Below are 21,508 nucleotides of genomic sequence, written 5' to 3'. Positions count from 1 at the left end.
CAGCTGGGTGATCCTATGCCTGGGGCCAGCCCCACTCAGCTGCAACCCTGAGAGAGCTGACAACAGCCTTGCAGGCCAGAGGCCTAGAACAATTGTAAGCCCCTGAGCCTATCAATCAGCTACGCTAGGGGTCTACTCACTTAATGGAAAAACTGCAACAGGAATGTGCTATTAGACCTTGCAGCCAACTGTACTGGGGCTCCCCACACCCAAAAAAGCGACTGAAGGGACCACAGCAGTCACACACAGCCAAGCATTACAATGAGCCAGCTGGTGGACAGCCTTGTCACCACAGGCACCTTCAACAAGAGCAACCCTGCCACATCAGAAGGACACATGTAGCCCACACAGGGGTAACTCCTGGAACATTCGGAACTGGTGATGAGAGGGAAGCATACTGCTGGGTCTCATAAGGCATGTCTTACATAAGGCCACCTCTCCAAGATTGAGAGACATAGCTGACCCACCTAATACATAGATATAAGCACAGAGAAAGAGGTCAAAGGGGGAGACAAAGGAATATGTTCCAAGTAAGGGAACAGGCCAAAACCTCAGAAAAATAACTAAATGAAACAGAGATAAACAATCTACCTGACAAAGAGTACAAACTAAGAGTAAAATAAGGATGCTCACTGAGCTTGGGAGAAGAATGGATGAACTCAGTGAGAATTTCAACAAAGAATTGGAAAATATCAAAAAGAACCAATCAGAAATGAAGAATACAATACTGGAAAGGAAAGATTAACTAGAGGGACTCAATAGCAGAGTAGATGTTACAGAACAGATCAGTGAGGTGGACAAAAGACTAGGGGAAACCACTCAAGCTGAACAGATAAAAGAAAAAAGAATTAAAAAGAATGAGGACAGTTTATGGGACCTCTGGGACAACATCAAGTGGACTAACATCTGTATCATAGGTGTCCCAGGAGGAGAAGAGAGAGACAAAGGAGCAGAAAATGTATATGAAGAAATAATAGCATAAAACGTTCCTAACCTAAGGATGGAAACAGACATCCAGATACAGGAAGCACAGAGAGCAGCAAATAAGATGAACCCAAAGAGGCCCACACCAAGACAGAGTATAATTAAAAAGCCAAGAATTAAACATAAAGAGAGAATCCTAAAAGCTACAAGAGAAAGGCAACAAGTTATATACAAAGAAAACCCCAGAAGGCTATCAGCTGACTTCTCAGCAGAAACCTTACAGACAAGAAGGAAGTGGCATGATATACTTAAAGTCCTGAATGGAAAAAACCCACAGCCAAGAATACTCTACCCAGCAAGATAGCATTCAGAATAGAAGGAGATAAAGAGTTTCCCAGACAAGCAAAAACTAAAGGAGTTTATCACCAAGAAATCAGCCCTACAAGAAATGCTAAAGGAACTTATTTAAGTGAAAAAGAAAAGACTACAAATAAGAATAAGAAAATTATCAGAAAAAAACAATAAAATCACTGGTAAAGGCAAATATACAGTAAAAGTTGCAGATCAACCACATATGAAGCTAATATGAAAGTCAAAAGATGAAAGTACTAAAATCATCTATTTCCATGATAAGAGGATAATGGATACACACACACAAAAAATGAGGTTAGATGTGATTTCAAAACCTAAAACGTGGGAGGAGGGGAGTAAAAGAGTAGAGCTTTTAGCAAGAGGTCAAACTAAAGAGACCGTCAATTTAATACAGATTGCTATATACGTAGTTTATTATATATGAGACTCGTGGTAATCACAAACCAGAAACCTATAATAAACACACAAAAAATTAGGAGAAAGGAACCCAAACATAATACTAAACAAAGCCATCAAACCACAAGGGAAGAGAGCAAGAGAAGAAGAAAGGAACAGAGAACTACTAAAACACACAGAAAAAAAGTAACAAAATGGCAATAAGAACATTCTTATCAATAGCTACTTTAAATGTCAATGGACTAAATCCTCCAATCAAAAGGCACAGGATGGCTGACTGGATAAAAAAACAAGACCCAGATATATGCAGCATACAAGAGACACATTTCAGATCTAAAGACACTCACAAACTGAAAGTGAAGGGATGGAAAAAGATACTCCATGCAAACGCCAATGAAAAGAAAGCTGGGGTAGCAAAACTTAGACAAAATAGACGTTAAAACAAAAACTGTAACAAGAGACAAAGAAGGGCACTACGCAATGATAAAGTGAACAATCAAACAAGAGGATATAACACTTGTAAACGTCTATGAGCCCAACATAGGAGCACCTGAATATATAAAGCAATCATTTACAGACATAAAAGGAACACACAATATTAGTAGGGGACTTTAACACTCCAATTACACCAATGAATAGATCATCCAAACAGAAGCTCAATAAGGAAACATTGGCCTTAAATGACGCATTAGACCAGATGGACTTAGTAGATATATACAGAAGCTTCCATCCAAAAACCACAGAGTACAGATTCTTTTCAAATGCACATGGAATATTCTCCAGGATAGATCACATATTAGGCCAAAAAACAAGTCTAAATAAATTTAAGAAGGTTGAAATAATACCAAGCATTTTTTCTGACCACAACAGTATGAAACTAGAAATTAACTGCAGGAAGAAAATTGGAAAAGCCCCAAATATGTGGAGATTAAACAAAATACTACTGAACAATGATTGGGTCAATGAAGAAATCAAAGGACAAATCAAAAGATATGCAGAGACAAATGAAAATGAAAATGTGACATGCCAAAATGTACAGGTCACAGCAAAAGCAGTTCTGAGAGGGAAGTTTATAGCAATACAGGCATACCTCAACAAACAAGAAAAATCTCAAATAATATAACAGTTTACCTAAAGGAACTGGAAAAAGAAGAACAAAGCCCAAAATCAGTAGAAGGAAGGAAATAATAAAAGTCAGAGCAGAAATAAATAAAATAGATACTAAAAAAATAATAGAAACAATCAATGAAACTAAGAGCTGCTTCTTTGAAAAGATAAAATTGACAAACCTTTAGCTAGACTCACAAAGAAAAAAAGAGAGAAGGCTCAAATAAATAAAATCAGAAATCAAAGAGGAAAAATTACAACAGACACCCCAGAAATACAAAAGATTATGAGTCTACAATGAAAAACTATATGCCAACAAATTGTATAATCTACAAGAAATGGATAAATTCTTATAATCATACAACCTTCCAAAATTGAATCAAGAAGAAATAGAGAATTGAATAGACCAACCACCAGTAAGGAGATTAAAACAGTAATCAAAAACTTCCCCAAAAATAAAAGTCCAGGAACGACGGCTTCCCTGATGAATTCTACCAACTTTCAAAGTAGACTTAACACTTACCCTTCTCAAACTCTTTAAAAAATTGAAGAGGAGAGGAACCTTCCTAACTCATTCTATAAATCCAACATCACTCTGATACCAAAACCAGACAAGGACAGCACAAAAAAAAAGAAAATTACAGGCCAATATCATTGATGAACGTCAATGAAAAAATCCTCAACAAAATACTAGCAAATCAAATACAACAATACTTTAAAAAGATCATACACCATGATCCAGTGGGATTTATTCCAGGGATGCAGCGATGGTTCAACTCTACAAATCCATCAACACGATATACCACATTAACAAAAAGAAGAATAAAAATCTCATGATCATCTCAATAGATGTAGAGAACACACTTGACAAGATACAGCAACCATTTATGATAAAAACTCTGAATGACATGGGTATAGAAGGAAAGTACCTCAAATAGTAGAAGCCATATATGACAAACCCACAGCTAATACCATTCTCAATGGAGAAAAACTGAAAGCTATCCCTCTAAGAACTGGAACCAGACAAGGATGCCCACTTGCAACACCCTTATTTAAGATAGTATTGGAAGTCCTAGCCAGAACAATCAGGCAAGAAAAAGAAATAAAAGGGATCCATATTGGAAAAGAAGAAGTGAAACTGTCACTAGCTGCAGATGACATGATTTTATATTTAGAAAACCCTAAAGAATCCACCAAAAAGCTTTTAGAAATAATAAATGAATACTGTAAAGTTACAGGATACAAAATCACGTACAAAAATCAGTTGTGCTTTCATATGCTATCAAGGAAGTAACAGAAAGAGAAATTAAGAATACAATCTCATTTACAATTGCAACAAAAAGGACAAAATACCTATGAATAAACTTAACCAAAGAAGTGAAAGACCTTTACACTGAAAACTATAAAATATTGTTAAAAGAAATTAAAGAAGACACAAAGAAATGGAAAGATAGTCCATGATCTTGGATTGGAAGAATTAACATTGTTAAAATGTCCATACTTCCTAAAGCAATCTACAGATTCAATGCAATCCCTATCAATGTTCCAATGACTTTTTTCACAGAAATAGAACAAAGAATCCTAAAATTTACCTCTAACAATAAAAGACCCTGAATAACCAAAGGAATCCTGAGAAAAAACAACAAAGCTGGAGGTATCACACTTCCTGATTTCAAAATATACTACAAAGTTATAGTAATCAGAACAGCATGGTACTGGCACCAAAACAGACACACAGATCAATGGAAAATAATCAAAAGCCCAGAAATAAACCCACACATCTATGGACAGCTAATTTTCAACAAGGGAGCCAAGAATGTACAATGGAGAAAGGAAAGTCTCTTCAATAAATGGTGTTGGGAAAACTGGACAGCCACAAGCAAATAAATGAAAGTAGACCATTATGCTACACTATACTCAAAAATTAAGTCAAAATGAATTAAAGACTTGAATGTAAGATCTGAAACAAGAAACTTCTGGAAGAAAACATAGGCAGTACACTCTTCAACATCAGTTTTAGCGGCATTTTTTCAAGTACCATGTCTGACTGGGGAAGGGAAACAATGGAAAAAATAAACAAATGGGACTACATCAAACTAAAAAGCTCTGCACAGGGGCTGACCCTGTGGCCTAGTGGTTAAGTTTGCATGCTCTGCTTCAGTGGCCCAGGGTTTCACCAGTTCAGATCCTGGTTGTGGACATGGCACTGCTCATCAAGCCATGCTGAGGCGGCATCCCACATGCCACAACTGGAAGAACTCACAACTAAAAATACACAATTACATACTGGGGGCTTTGGGAGAAAAAGGAAAAATAAAATCTTTAAAAAAAAAAAAGCTCTGCATAGTAAAGGAAACCATCAACAAAATGAAAAGACATCCTAACGATTGGGAGAAGCTATTTGCAAACCATCTATCTGATAAGGGGTTAATATCCAAAAAATATAAAGAACTTAGACATCTCAACAACAAAAAAACTAAAAACCCAATTAAAAAATGGGCAAAAGATCTGAACAGATATTTCCCCAAAGAAGATATACAGATGGCCAACAGGCACATGAAAAGATGTTCAACATCACTAATTTCAGAGAAATGCATATCAAAGCTATAATGAGATATCACCACATGCCCATCAGAATGGCTATTATTCACAAGACAGGAAATAACAAGTGTTGGAGAGGATGTGGGGAGAAGGGAATGCTCATACTCTGCTGAGTGGGAGTGCAAATTGGGGCAGCCACTATGGAAAACAGTATGGAGATCCCTCAAAAAATTAAGAATAGAACTACCATATGATCCAGCTATTCCGTTGCTGGGCATTTATCCAAAGAATATGAAAACATGAATGCATAAAGATACATGCACCCCTATGTTCATCGCAGCATTATTCACAATAGCCAACACTTGGAAGCAACCTAGGTGCCCAGCAAGGGATGAGTGGATAAACAAGATGTGGTGTATATACACAACGGAATACTACTTAGCCATAAAAAAGGATGAAATCTTGCCATTTGTGATAACATGGATGGACCTTGAGGGTATTGTGCTAAGTGAAATAAGTCAGAGTGAGAAAGTCAAATATCATATGATCTCACTCATAAGTAGAAGATAAAAACAACAACAAACACATAGAGACAGACATTGGATTGGTGGTTACCAGAGGGGAAGGGAGAAGGGAGGAGGGTGAAAGAGGTAATTAGGCATTTGTATGTGGTGATGGATTATAATTAGTCTTTGGGTGGTGAACATGATGTAATCTACACAGAAATCAAAATATAATGATGTACAACTGAAATTTATATGACATTATAAACCAATGTTACCACAGTAAAAAGAAAGGAAGGAAGGAAGGAAGAAAAAGAGAAAGAAATGAAGGAAGGAAGGAAAGAAGAAAGGAAGGAAGGAAAGAAAGAAAGAGAGAGAGAGAGAAAGAAAGAAAGAGAAAGGAAGGAAGGAAAGAAAGAAGGAGAAAGAGAGAAAATGGGTGATATTTAAAACCATGGGACAAGATGTGTTCACTAGGAAGTGAATATCAATCAATAGGGAGAGGTTCTGGTCACTGCAAAGTTTAGAGGCAGAAAAGGAGGATGAACCAGAAAAGGAGAGTCACTAGAAGCCTCAAGTGAGCTGGAAAAAAATAAATATAAAACACAAGAAAAAGTAGTGTCCCAGAAAACAAGTAAAAGAAGTATTTCAAGACAGAGGTAGTAAGCAAAACACAAAACTAAATCTAAAAAGAAAATAAAAACCAACGCCTAAAATTTGAAAATAAACTGAAACAAGTGAACCTAATGGTATATCAGTTTGGTGACAACATCACACAGAGAAAAGAATATTTCAGTTGACCTTAGAACAAAATATTTTGACTATACAATTCTTAGTTAGGATATATTTTCAAAACAAATAAGTTACAAAAGCAAACACATCTTAAACTACCTAGTTTCATTTTATTGTTGTCTTATTGTTAACGGTAACAATTGTATTTTTATTTTGAAACTGATATACATATATTTTAATATAATACAACTAAGAAACTGTTAAAGCTGTTAAGGAAGGGCCGAGTGGTTAAGTTTGTGCTCTCTGCTTAGGCGGCCCAGCAATTTCGCTGGTTTGGATCCTGGGCGTGGACATGACACTGCTTGTCACTGTGCTGGGGCAGTGTCCCACATGCCACAACTAGAAGGACCTACAACTAGAATATACAACTATGCACTAGGAGCCTTTGGAAGAAGAAGGAAACATAAAATCTTTTTCTGAAAAAAGCTGTTAAGGACATAACGTTCAGCATAAAAATGTCAGTTAAAAACCTTGTGATTTTAAATTCTGGTTGTAAATATCAGTATAAACTTGCAATTTTTTTAAAGTTACTTATTTTCCAGCTCTATCCACTGAAAAGGCCAAGAAGCAATGATAATCCAGTAGCAACGAGAATCTTGTATTATGGTCTCAAAACACCATTTCACACTGAAAGGTCTCAGGTTTTTTGGACAAACAGCCAATTCCAGGAAATGTAGCCGTTGTGCTTGTGACATCTTATCCTTCCAGAAAGCAAGGAAGCTATCAGAATCTAATAGTGCCATATCACATGAATACAGAAACCTCAAAACATTCCCCCTTGTTCTATTACTCAAATAGAATAATTTGAGTATCAAATTATTGCAACACATAGAAATACACTGAAGATGTAAAGCTTTGAGTTCATAGTGATATCCAGAAAGGAAGAAGTCAGAGAGAGAGATTCTATGGACATCGTGGAGGTTGCTAGGTAACCAACACATTACTCTAAAATTGGATAATTAAAAGGAAGTAAAGATCTTTCCTGTCTTTTTGTTATGAACATTATTTCAGGGTAACCAAATAATCCTAACAGATGTAGGAAAGTTCTTCTATACAGGAGAATTCTATCTAAAAATGTAAAAGGAATGATTGAACTAGAAAATCACCATCTTGCAATCCCTAATTATTTCAAAATGAATGAGACAATGATCATCAGTAGATACTAAAATCATTAGGTGAAAGATTGTTGGGAAACTTTAGAGTAAAGGAACCAGGCTGTCACCACCTGAACAACTTAAGCATTACTAAGAGTGAGACAATTGGACACTATGAGACTCTTGAGGCAATGAAATAATATGAAGTCTATACCATCAACTATAACATATTCTTGTCAAAAATTTCAAATAGAATTTAATTATGTGCTTAGATCTAACTTCCAGACTATGGGAAATACAGAGGATGGAGAAGCAAATTAAATACCACAAGGATGCAATTGAGGCATTCCACAGGACTACTGACCCAGTTTCTTTAAGAAGTAAATGGAGGAGTAATGTCATCATCGTGGCAGAGTGAACTTGCCTGGGACTCTCTCCTCTCCAACATACAACAAAAAGGAGCAACCATATTCCAACAAAAAAATACCCTAAAAGCAGAAAAATCCTCAAAGAGTCACGGCAGCCAGACAACGGAGCGGGGAGAGGCTGGAGACCCCCTCGGAGGAGCTGAAATGGGGTAAGAGAGAACTGCACTCCCTCCCATAAAGACTGGGATCACTGCCTTGGGAGGCTCTGTGAGGGAAGGAGTTGGGGAGGGGTCATGCATCTGTGGGATCACCCAGGGATCGCTAGGGCCCTTGCAGCCTAGAGGGAAGCCCTCTCATGGGGTGAAAGCTTTCGTTCAGGGTGATGTCATCAAGCCAAGACCCCAGGAGACTAGGTAGCGAGAGCTGATCGGGAAAGTTGAAAATGCACACAGGTGAAAGCGCCGCTCCCCTTACCTGTGTCGTGCCTTCTCAGCTGAAGGCGGAGGGCTCAGAATATGCGGCCTTCAACCCCCATCCAGTGGCAATAGGCTGTAACAGCAACCGAATAATATCAGAATGGGAAAGTCCCATCCTTCTGACATCGGGCACTTCATCAAATCTCCAGACTAGAGAGAAAATGACAAGCACCTAGAACTCAGTCCTGAGGACACAGAAATAAGTAAACTAAATGACAATGAATTAAAAATTGCTACCATCAAAAAACTCAATGAGGTAAAAGAGAATATCGGAAACAATTCAATGAGTTCAGGAACTACTTCACAAAAGAGATTGAAACTATAAAGAAGAATCAATCAGAAATATTAGAGATGAAAGACACAGTGGAAGAGAGAAAAATCGATTCCCTGAATGCTGGTGTGGACACCATAGAGGAGCAAATCAGCATAATTAAAGATAGACATGTTGAAATGCTCCAGACAGAGGAGGAGAGAGAACTAAGACTAAAAAGTAATGAAGAAAGTCTCCATTGTAAGTATTCAAGAAGGTGAAGAGGAGAATGAAGCAGAAAGCGTGTTCAAAGAAATAATAGCAGAGAACTTCCCAAATCTAGGGAATGAGAGGGAAATATGTGTGGAGGAATCTTCCAGATCTCCTAGATTTGTCAATGTAAAAAGACCTACTGCAAAGTATATAGTAGTAAAACTGGCAAAAATGAATGACAAAGAAAGAACACTCAGGGCAGCAAGGCAGAAGAAAATAACCTACAAAGGAACCCCTATCAGACTTTCAGCAGATTTCTCTGCAGAAACCTTACAAGCTAGGAGAGATTGGAATGACATATTCAAAACTTTAAAAGATAAAAATCTTCAACCAAGAATACTCTATCCAGCAAAAATATCCTTCAGATGTGAGAGAGAAATTAAATCTTTCCCAGACAAACAAAAGCTAAGGGACTTTGTAGCCATGAGACCCGCCAATGAGAAATCCTCAAGAAGGCCCTCATACCTGAAAAAAGAAAAAAAGGAAGAAAGTGGTCACAAAACATAGAGTAAGGAGACAAATAGATAGAATCAGAATAGGATAGCAAATATTCAACTGTAGCATTAGTCTAAAGGGAAGGAAAACACCAACAACAAAGAAAATCTTGTCACTTTAACCACAAACTCACAACACAAGTTGGAATAAGATATGAGAATAACTTAGGAGGGGAGGAGGAAAGGGACTGAATCAGTTTAGACTAAGGAATAAGAGGCCATCAGAAAATGGACTATATTATACAAGAGATTATACAAACTTCAGGGTAGCCACTAAACTAAAAAGCAGAACAGAGACACAAAAAATAAATAAGGAAAAAACAAAGAAACACATCATTAAAAACTGCATAATTCAATGGGTGGACCAAAACACACAGGACGAGAAACAAAGGAAATGCAGGAAAGCCGGAAAACGAGTGATATAATGACAGCATTAAGCCCTCAGACATCAATAATCACCTTCAATGTAAATGGATTGAACTCTCCAATAAAAAGACACAGAGTGGCAAGATGGATTAAAGAAGAAGATCCAACAATTTGCTGCCTCCAGGAAACACATCTCAGCTCCAATGACAAATACAGGCTCAGAGTGAAGGGGTGGAAGATGATACTCTAAGGTAATGGCAAACGAAAGAAAGCAGGTGTTGCAACACTTATACCAGACAAAGTAGGCGTCAAGATAAGGCAGGTAGAGAGACAGAGGGGCAATATATAATGATCAAAGGGACACTCCATCAAGAAGAAATAACGCTTATAAATATCTATGCACCCAACAGGAGCACCAAAGTTCATAAAGCAACTATTAACAAACCTAAAAGAAGATATTAAAAATAACACAATAATATTAGGGGACCTCAACACCCCACTCACATCATTGGACACATCATCCAGACAGAAAATCAACAAGGAAACAGTGGAATTAAACGAAAAGTTAAAACAGTTGGACTTAATAGACATATATAGAACACTTCATCCAAAAACAGCACAATACACATTCTTCTCAAGCGTGCATGGAACATTCTCAAGGATAGACCACGTGTTGGGAAACAAGGCAAGCCTCTATAAATTTTAAAAAATTGAAATAATAACAAGCATCTTCTCTGATCATAATGCTATAAAGCTAGAAATTAATTACAAGAAAAAAGCTGAGAAAGGCACAAAGATGTGGAGACTAAACAATATGCTATGGAACAAGCAACGGATCATTGAAGAAATTAAAGGAGAAATCAAAAAAATATCTGGAGACAAATGAAAATGATAACATACCATACCAACTCATGGGATGCAGCAAAAGCTGTATTAAGAGGGAAACTCATCACAATACAGGCACACCTTAACAATCAAGAAAAATCCCAAATAAGCAATCTCAAATTAGACCTAACTGAATTAGAAAAAGAAGAACAAACAAAGCCCAAAGTCAGCAGAAAGAGAGAAATAATCAAAATCAGAGCAGAAATAAATGCGATTGAAACAAAAAAGGCAGTAGAAAGGATCAATGCAACAAAGAGCTGGCTCTTTGAGAAGATGAATAAAAGTGACAAGCTCCTAGCCAGACTTACAGAGAGAAAGCTCAGATAAACAAAATCAGAAATGAAAGGGAGAAATAACAACAGACTCCACAGAAATACAACAGATTATAAGAGAATACTACGAAAAACTATTTGCCAACAAAATGGATAACCTCGAGGAAATGGATATATTCTTAGACTCTTACAACCTCCCAAAGCTGACTCAGGAAGAAATAGCCAATCTGAATAGACCAATCACAAGGAAAGATATTGAAACAGCAATCAAAATCATCCCAAAGAATAAAACCCCAGGACCAGATGGCTTTCCTGGGGAATTGTACCAAACTTTCAGAGAGGAGTTAATACCTATCCTTTTCAAGCTATTCCAAAAAATTAGGGAGGATGGAACACTTGCTAATACATTCTACGAGGCCAACATCACATTGATATCAAAGCCTGACAAGGACAGCACAAAAAAGGAGAACTTCAGGCCAACATCACTGATGAACATAGATGCAAAAATTCTCAACAAAATTTTGGCAACCTGAATTCAGCAAAACATCAAAAGGATCATACATCACGATCAAGTGGGATTCATACCAGGGACACAAGGATGGTTCAACATCCACAAATCAATCAACGTGATACACAATATCAACAAATTGAGAAATAAAAACCACATGATCATCTCAATAGATGCAGAGAAAGCATTTGACAATATCACACAGCCATTTATGATAAAAACTCTTAATAAAATGGTGACAGAAGGAAATTACCTCAACATAATAAAGGCCATGTATGACAAACCCACAGCCAACATCATACTCAATTGGCAAAAATTGAGCACCATCTCCCTGAGAACAGGAATGAGACAAGGATGCCCACTATCACCACTCTTATTCAACATAATACTGGAGGTTTTGGCCAGAGCAATTAGGCAAGAGAAAGGAATAAAAGGAATCCAAATAGGGAGTGAAGAAGTGAAACTCTCGCTGTTTGCAGACAACATGATCTTATATACAGAAAACCAAAAAAAATCCATTGGAAAACTAATAGAAATAATTAACAACTACAGTAAAGTTGCAGGGTACAGAATCAACTTACAAAAATCAGTTGCTTTTCTATACTCCAATAATGAACTTAGAGAAAGGAACTCAAGGATATAATTCCACTTGCAATTGCAACTAAAAAAATTAAGTACCTAGGAATAAATTTAACCAATGAGGTGAAGGACTTATACAAATAAAACTATAAGACATTACCGAGAGAAATTGATAATGACTTAAAGAGATGGAAAAAGATTCCTTGCTCATGGATTGGAAGAATGAAGATAGTTAAAATGTCCATACTACCCAAAGCAATCTACAGATTCAGTGCAATCACTATCAGAGTCCCAATGAAATTCTTCACAGAAATAGAACAAAGAATTCTAAAATTCATATGGGACAATCAAAGACCCTGAATTGTTAATGCAATCCTGAGAAAAAAGAACAAAGCTGGAGGTATCACAATCCCTGTCTTCAAAATGTACTACAAAGCCATAGTGACCAAAACGGCATGGTACTAGTATGAAAACAGGCACACAGATCAACGGAACAGAACTGAAAGCCCAGAAATAAAACCACACATCTACAGACAGCTAATCTTCGACAAAGGTGCCAAGAACATACAATGGACAAAAGATAGTCTCTTCAATAAATGGTCTTGGGAAAACTCAACAGCCACATGTAAAAGAATGAAGGTAGACCACTATCTCACACCATACACAAAAATAAACTCAAAATGGATCAAAGACTTGAAGATATGTCCTGAAACTAAAACTCCTGAAAGATAATATTGGTAGTACACTCTTTGACATCGAACTAAAAAGGATCTTTTCAAATACCATGTCCTCTAAGACAAGGGAAACAAAAGAAAAAATAAACAAGTGGGAATTCATCAGACTAAAGAGCTTCTGCAATGCAAAAGAAACTAGGATCAAAACAAAGAGACAACCTACCAATTGGGAGAAAATATTTGCAAATCATATATCTGACAAGTGGTTAATCTCCATAATATATAAGGAACTCACACAGCTGAACAATAAGAAAGTAAAAAACCCAATCAAAAAGTGGGCAGAGGAGATGAACAGACATTTTTCCAAAGAAGATATACAGATGGCCAATAAACACATGAAAAGATGTTCAACATCACTAATCATCAGGGAAATGTCAATCAAAACTACACTAAGATACCACCTTACACCCGTTAAAACGGCTGTTATCACTAAGACTAAAAATAACAAATGTTGGAGAGGGTGTGGAGAGACGAGAACCCTCACACACTGCTGGTGGGAATGCAAAGTGGTGCAACTACTACGGAAAACAATATGGAGAATCCTCAAAAAACTAAAAATAGAACTACCATATGACCCAGCCATCCCACTACTGGGTATCTGCCCAAACAATTTGATATCAACAATCCAAAGTAACATATGCACCCCTATGTTCATTGCAGCACTATTCACAATAGCCAAGACACGGAAGCAACTCACGTGCCCATTGACCAATGACTGGATAAAGAAGAGGTGGCATATATATACAATGGAATACTACTCAGCAAGAAAAAAAGACGAATTCATCCCATTTGCAATAACATGGAAGGAGCTAGAGGGAATTCTGCTAAACAAAATAAGCCAATCTGAGAAAGACAAACACCAGATGACTTCACCCATATGTGGAATATAAACAAGTCCTGGGACAAAGAAAACAGTTCAGTGGTTACCAGGGGAAGGGGGGTGAGGGGCACAGGGGGTGAAGGGGAGCACTTATGTGGTGACAGACAAGAAATAATGTACAACTGAAATCGCACATTGATGTAAACTATTATGAACTCAATAATTTTAAAAAAAAGAAGTAAATGGAATAAGGGAGAGGGAAACGGAGCACTTCTCCATGTGAAAAGAGATCTTAGAGACTGTAGGAACTAAATTCAATATGTGGCCCTTGTTTGGATTCTGACTTGAAAAAAAATTGTAAAAAGACATTTTTTGAGACAATTGGGGAAGTTTTAATAGTTCATATGAAAACTTAAGAAACGTTGATTTCATTTCCTTTGATGTAAACATGGCTTTGCAGTTATACAAGAAATTTTTTTTTGTCTTTTAAAGCATAATGAAGTAGTTAGGATAAATTATCATTCCATTTAAGATTTGCTGTTAAATACTCCAGCAAAAAAAGAAATAAAATAGAAACAGCTCCAGTTTACTAAGACACGCTCTTACACCATCATTGATAAGAGTCACTTGTTCTTCAATCGCATATGGGAATAGTCCCCTTGCTTCAGCCACTCAGATACATACCGTGACTCAAGAGTTGTTGAGTGGCAGCACAGAGGTCAGAAATGAATTGGGCAAAGGAAGCAAGCTCGAGATTAGGAGCCAATTCCAGCTTCATGGGACCTGCCACCTGTATACGGCCCTGGTTTGGGCAGCAGGTATGACACAGGACACAGACAAACCAATGTTAATGGTAGGGAAGATACTTTCGTAGAAAACTTGTTTCCAAGAAGATCTGTCCATCAGTGATGGCAATGACATTTGTTGGAATGTAAACAGACACATCACCAGCTTGTGTTTCTGTGACTGGTAAGGCAGTCAAGGAGGCACCACCAAAGAATCATTCATTTTGGCTCCTCTTTCCAACAGATGGGAGTGTAGGTAGAATTCACCACCAGGATAGGCCTTGCAAGCCACAGAGGGGTCTGCGGAGCAGGAGACATCTGACAATAAGCAATAGTCTATCTGGATAACTCGTCATAGATGATCAAAGCATGTTTGCCATTATCTCTAAATTTTCTCCCATAGAAAGGCAGAATAAGGAGTCAGGTACTGATGTGGGCCAGCATCAGAAGCAGTAGCTAAAACCACAATGGTGTACTTCATGGTATCTGTAAGTCTCTTCACCAATTGGGCAACAGTGGATCTCTTTTGACCAATAGAAATGTAGATACAGTATAGCTTCTTCTTTTCATCAGATTCATCATTGAAACATTTCTGGCTAATGATCTTGTCAATCATTGATGTTTTGCCAGTCTGTCGGTCACCGACAATCAGCTCAGGCTGACCACGACAAATTGGCACCAAGCTATCCACAGCATTAATGCCCATCTGCATTGGTTCCTGCACAGAGTTTGGAGGAATGATCCCAAGGGCTTTCAGGCCAACTCACCTACAGGTCTTGGCACCAACTGGACCCTTTCCATCAATAACATTACCAAGGGCATCTACTGCATGACCCAACAGTTTCTCACCAACTAGAATGCCCACAATGGCTCCTGCACTCTTCATAATATTTCCTTCCTTAATTAGTTTATTGTTTCCAAACACAACAACAACAGCATTGTCAGGTTCCAAGTTCAGAGACGTACCCTTTAAGCCTGAAAAAAATTCTATGCTTTCTTCTGCTTGAACATTCCTCAGCCCATGTACTCGAGCAATACCACCATCAATACTTGAGACACATCCAGTCTCTTCAAGGGCAACAGAGGTATTAGCTCCAAGAATACACCCTTTGAGAACAGAGGACACCTTGGCAGTGCCAGCCTTCTGAAGACAAGTGTTAGAGGCAAGGAGGTTCCTTGTGACAATCAAAGAAGATCCCAAAGCATTTTTGGAGACCAGACTGGCCTGCAGAGGGAGGATGCAGCCCATGGACCAAGGCCACATGCACAGACAGCATCTTTGCAGCTCTCCTTGGTTGGTTCCTCTGCAGCTGCAGCCTCTGGACTGACTCCCAAGCAAATATTAACGAAAAGAAATTACACTAGTATTTGAGATAGTATATTTAAGATAGTATATTAGTATTGTAAGATAATTAGATTAGTATCAGACAAAACATACTTTTAAGAAAAAAAATCCTTGTTATGCATAAAGAAAGTCAGAACAGAAGGATAAAAAGAATAATTCAATTTTTCAATAAAACAATAGAATTTTATATAACTTTTTAACTTTTTATTATGAAATTCCCAAACGTATACAAAAGTAAAAAATAAAATGGTACAATGAACACATATATCCACTACTTAGATTCAACTATTGTTAACATTTTGTCATGTTAGCTTTATTGATTTATCAATCTATATTTCGTTTTTTATTATTGTGGTTGAGCTGTTTCAAAGTAAGTGTCATGCGTTATAACATTCCATGCCAAAATACTTTACACATCTAAAAAAGAAAAGAACATTATTCTATCTAAAAACAATGGTGCATCACCCCAATAACATAAAAATAGCTCCCTAATTTCATCTCATACCCATTCTATATTTAAACTTACCCATGTCCTCAAAATGTTATTTATAGCTCATTTTTCCGTAGCAGGATCAGATCAAGGATCATCTATTGTATTTGATTCCTGTATCTCGTAAATTCATTTTAATCTATAATATTCCCGCCTCCCCTATTTTTAGGCAATCCTATTTCTAGGAATCTATCCCAAAGATAACACTAGCAAAAAAAAAGTTTATTGAAGTATAATTGACGTATAACATTATATTAGTTTCAGGTGTACAACACAATGATTCAATATTTGTATATATTGCAAAATGATCACCACAATAAATCTAGTTAACATCCATCACCATACATAGTTACAAATTTTTTTTCTGTGATACAAACTTTTATGTTTTACTCTCTTAGCAACTTTCAAATATGGAATACAGTATTATTAACTATAGTTGCTATGTAGTACATTACATCCCCATCATTGATTGATTGATTGATTGATTGATTTTTTTCTTAAAGATTGGCACCTGGGCTAACAACTGTTGCCAATCTTCCTTTTTTTTTTTCCCAAAGATTGGCACCTGGGCTAACAACTGTTGCCAATCTTTTTTTTTTTTCTGCTTTTATCTTCCCAACCCCTCCCTGTACACAGTTGTATATCTTAGTTGCACATCCTTCTAGTTGTGGGATGTGGGATGCCACCTCAACGTGGCCTGATGAGCAGTGCCATGTCCGCGCCCAGGATCCGAACCCTGGGCCGCCGTAGCAGAGCGCGCGAACTTAACCACTCGGCCACGGAGCCAGCCCCTGATTTATTTATTTTAAACCTGGAAGTTTGTACCTTTTGACTCCCTTTACCTATTTCTCTCATCCCCATACTCCCCACCTTTGGCAACCACCAATCTGTTCTCTGTATCTATGAGCTTAGTTTGTTTGGTGTTTTTTAGATTCCACACACAAGTGAGGTCATAACCAGCAAAAATCTTTTAAAAATACATATGTAAAAGTTATTCCCTTCAGCACTATTTGTTACAGCAAAAAGACTGGAAACAAACCAAATATCCATTAATAAGGGACTGGTTGCATGAACAGCCATACAATGAAGTCCTATGTAGCAGTAAAAAGAAGAGAAAGATCTCTCGAATAGTGCTATGGAGTGATGTCCAGAATACATTGTTAAATGTATAAATCATATCACAGATAACGTATATAGAATGCTACCTTTTGTCTAAAAGTGATTAAAGAGCAAAGCAAAACTGAATAAAAATAAGAGGGGACATCACTACAAATCACAAAGCAGATATTAAAAAGACAATAAAAAGAGATTAGCAGCAACTTTATGCCCATAAGTTTGAAAATTTAAATGAACAAGAAAAATTTAGAGAAAGACAAACTTACTAAAACTAAGACAAAAAGAAAAAGAAAATCTAAATAGCCCTATCCCTATTAAAGAAAATGAACCCATAATTAAAGACCTTCTCCCCCTCAAAATCTCCAAGCCATGTGGCTTCACTAGTGACTTCTAAATTAACAAAGAAATAACGTCAATCTTACACACGCTCTTATAGAGAATATGTCTCAACTTGCTTTATGATACCAGAAGAGACTCAACACCACAACTTAAGAAGGTATTACAGGGAAGGGAAATTATAGACCAATTTTTCTCATAAATCTTACAAATCTATGGTTTAAAAATCCCTAAAACAGGGGGTGAGCCCAGTAGCACAGCAGTTAAGTTTGCACGTTCTGCTTTGGCAGCCCTGGGTTTGCTGGTTTGGATCCCAGGTGTGGCCATGGCACCACTTGTCAGGCCATGCTGTGGCAGGCGCCCCACATATAAAGTAGAGGAAGATGGGCACGGATGTTAACTCAGGGTCAGTCTTCCTCAGCAAAAAGAGGAGGATTGGCAGCAGATGTTAGCTCAGGGCTAATCTTCCTCAAAAAAAAAAAAAAAAATCCCAGAAACAAAATAGTAGCAAAATTGAATCCAATAATATATAAAAAGAATAATACATTATAACCTTGAATGCAAGGTTGATTTAATATTTGAAAATCAATCAATGCAATTCACCACATTAACATAATAAAGAAAATGTAAACTGACAGGAATATGGAATAGGATTAAAAACCCATTATAACCAGGTACCTGAGATTTGCATGGTAAGTCTGTAATAGATGCAAAAAGATACACAATTATTCTCAAGGAAATAGATAGCAACTTGGTTTAGAATATCGTCAAAGAACAACTCTCTCCTCTGGGCTAAGCCTTACTTTCTTTATAATTAGCAATCAGGCAAATTTTGGGACACCAAAAGGCAGAGACTGGTCAAAGGGTCATTCTATTAGTCCCTTTATTGTCTGTCTCAAAGATTTTGCTTTTTCATCCCACTGCTGGTACAATATTCTTTTTTTCAGTGTATGCAGGAGCAGTTCAGGACCCCTACACCCATGATTTTATGGGTTTGCTTACAATCTACAACTAAGCTTATGGGCACAATGGGGTGACTGTTTCAAAGCAGTGAGGTATTATGACGCTTCTATTGCCTATTACCTACCCTGAGCATGAGAGAATGTGGGGATACATTGTATTACCGATGAGAATGTGAGATGGCACAACCACTTTGGAGAAAAAGTGTATTTCTTACTACACTTACCATATGACCCAGTAATTTCACTCTGAGGTATTTACTCAAAAGAAATGAAAACATGTTCACAAAAAGACATCTGTAAGAATGTTCATAGCAGCTTTATTCATAATAGCCAAAAATGAGAAACAGCCCAGATGTTCATCAATAGGAGAAAGGATATACAAACTGTTACATTCTCACAATGAAATATTACTCAGCAATAAACAAATTACTGACACATGCAACAACATAAATGAAAATCAGAAACACTGTGATGAGCGAAAGCAGCCAGACGCAAGAGAACACACTGTATGACTCCATTTATACAAAATTCTAGAATAGGCAAACTTAGTCTATGGTGGGAAAAATTGCCTTGGGTTTGGTGGGGTGGGGGTGGGATATGAGGGGCCTTTCCGTGTGATGGTAATGTTCTATATACTAATAAGAGTTTGGGTAGCAGGTTAATGCACTTGTCAAAACTCAGCTAATGCACACTTAAAATTTTTGCATTTTATTGCATATAAATTTTACATCAAAAGAGGAAACTTTAAATATTGACCTCTAGTTAACAATTTGCACGCTGAAGTACTTAGGGTGAAGTGTGTTGATAACTGTAATTTGTTTCAAAAAGTGTAGAAAACAAAATGGATTAATGGATAGACATGGCAAAGTATAATAAAAAATTAATGGTAGAATCTCAATAGTGGACATATTCTTTCAACCTTGCTGTATGTTTCAAGCAAGTTCAGCGAAGACGCTTTCTCCAAGTAGGCACATTAAGTAGCAAGTAAGCATAATCGAAAAAAAAGAGACTTGTCATGGGAATTTGAAAAGCATTATGAATTTTCATTCCTTTTAAGCAATATGTATAATTTGTCTTCAGGGTGTGCACAGTTCTCAGTGTCACTTAAAAACATTAGTTGATATCATAACTTGATAGTGCCATTTGTTTCCTATAATAAACGAGAAAATTATTAATTACATAGTATGGGGAGTGGCAAGTCTATAAAGAGAAATTTGATCAAGGATCTCCCAGAACATGACTTGAATTTATTAGTAAAGCAGATATTTTAGTTTCTTCTAATTGTCTCCCCAACCTGGAAAAAAAAAAAAAGTCCTATATGGCTTGTCTGGTCTAGAAGTTTGCTTTTCTTCTTGCTGCTAGCAACAAACTAGACTTCCGTATCAATTATTTTTCTTCTTAAATCAAGCAAAATGAGAACAGCTTTGTGTAAATAATAATCTGTATAATTATATCAGTGGCTTTTAAAACTTTTTTAACCTCAACTTACTTAAGAAATACATTTTATATCATGACCCAGGAAACACACACATAGAGAGATCTGAATCAAAAGTTTCAGGAAACACTTACCCTTATTACTTACGATGCAATCTGATATTTTAATTTTATTCCATTCCTTCAAAATGCTGGTCACGGCCCACTAAATTGATTACATATCTCCCTAAAGGATCATAACTTGCCATTTGAAACATCGTACTATGTAGTCCTTAATATTTTTAAGAAAAATGTAAGTCCTGAATATGGACTGCACTTGATACAATCTATGAATTGTAGAAATATGAAATCTTTCTATTGCTTTAAATGTGCTATTCCTCAGATCCCTTTTCTCATGTTAACTTAACAAATATGTATTAAACACCTACTTCAACTTTAAAAATCTATAGTATTTTAAAACAATCAGCTTCAAATAATATTTACTTGCTATATTAAAATACATGAGTTTTTTGCATAGAAATAGCTAACATAAAAAGTTTGATAATATCCTATTTAAACTATATCCATCTATCACAATACATTCAGATGTGCATTAAAGATCATTAGAAAATAAACAAAAACATTTTTCTCGAAATCCCCAGAGAACAAGTAGGGGAAGAACACAGAGAATATGAGCAAAACATGCAGAATCATTTCTTTGTATTCGTATTAAACCACTATCTGTGAAACATACATTGGCAACTGACATAGTTCATCCGCTAGAATGAGTTAGTTCCCAGAAAATTTCTCAAACAGACGTGAGTCTAATCTCTCCTATCTTTAGACATGTCTCAGTTCTAGAAGTTATCAAAGTTTTTGTTTTTAAGATGAAAATCATTACACATTAAATTGAAATAATAAATGAATTCATTTGTTAATTCATTTGACAAATATTTACTATATGCCAGGTACTGTGCTAGGGGCTGGAGACACGACAGTCTCTGAATATATAGAAAAGGCTCCTATTTTATTTTATTTTTTATTTATTTTTATTGAGGTAACTGGTTTATAACACTACATAAATTTCAGGTGTACATCATTATATTTCAGTTTCTGTATACACTACATCATGTTCCCCACCCAAAGTCTGGTTTCCATCTGTCACTGTACAAATGTCTCCTTTTGCCTTCCCTCCTCCGTCTTCCCCTCTGGTAACCACCAGTCTGTTCTCTGTATCTATGTGTTTGTTTGGTGGTGGTGTTGTTTTATATCTTCCACATGAGTGAGATCATACGGTGTTTGTCTTT

The 21,508-nt window shown here is 36.7% G+C and overlaps 1 pseudogene; it reads right to left on the bottom strand.

Moving 5' to 3' along the window:
* Positions 1-14,294: 14,294 nt before the first annotated feature.
* LOC103561299 (ATP synthase subunit alpha, mitochondrial-like) lies at positions 14,295-15,816 on the bottom strand (annotated as a pseudogene).
* Between the last annotated feature and the right edge of the window lie 5,692 nt (positions 15,817-21,508).

Source organism: Equus przewalskii, chromosome 4, assembly GCF_037783145.1.
Source record: "Equus przewalskii isolate Varuska chromosome 4, EquPr2, whole genome shotgun sequence".
Lineage (NCBI taxonomy): Eukaryota > Metazoa > Chordata > Mammalia > Perissodactyla > Equidae > Equus > Equus przewalskii.
The sequence above is the reverse complement of the archived record's forward strand: the minus strand, read 5'-3'. Positions and strand labels throughout refer to the sequence as shown.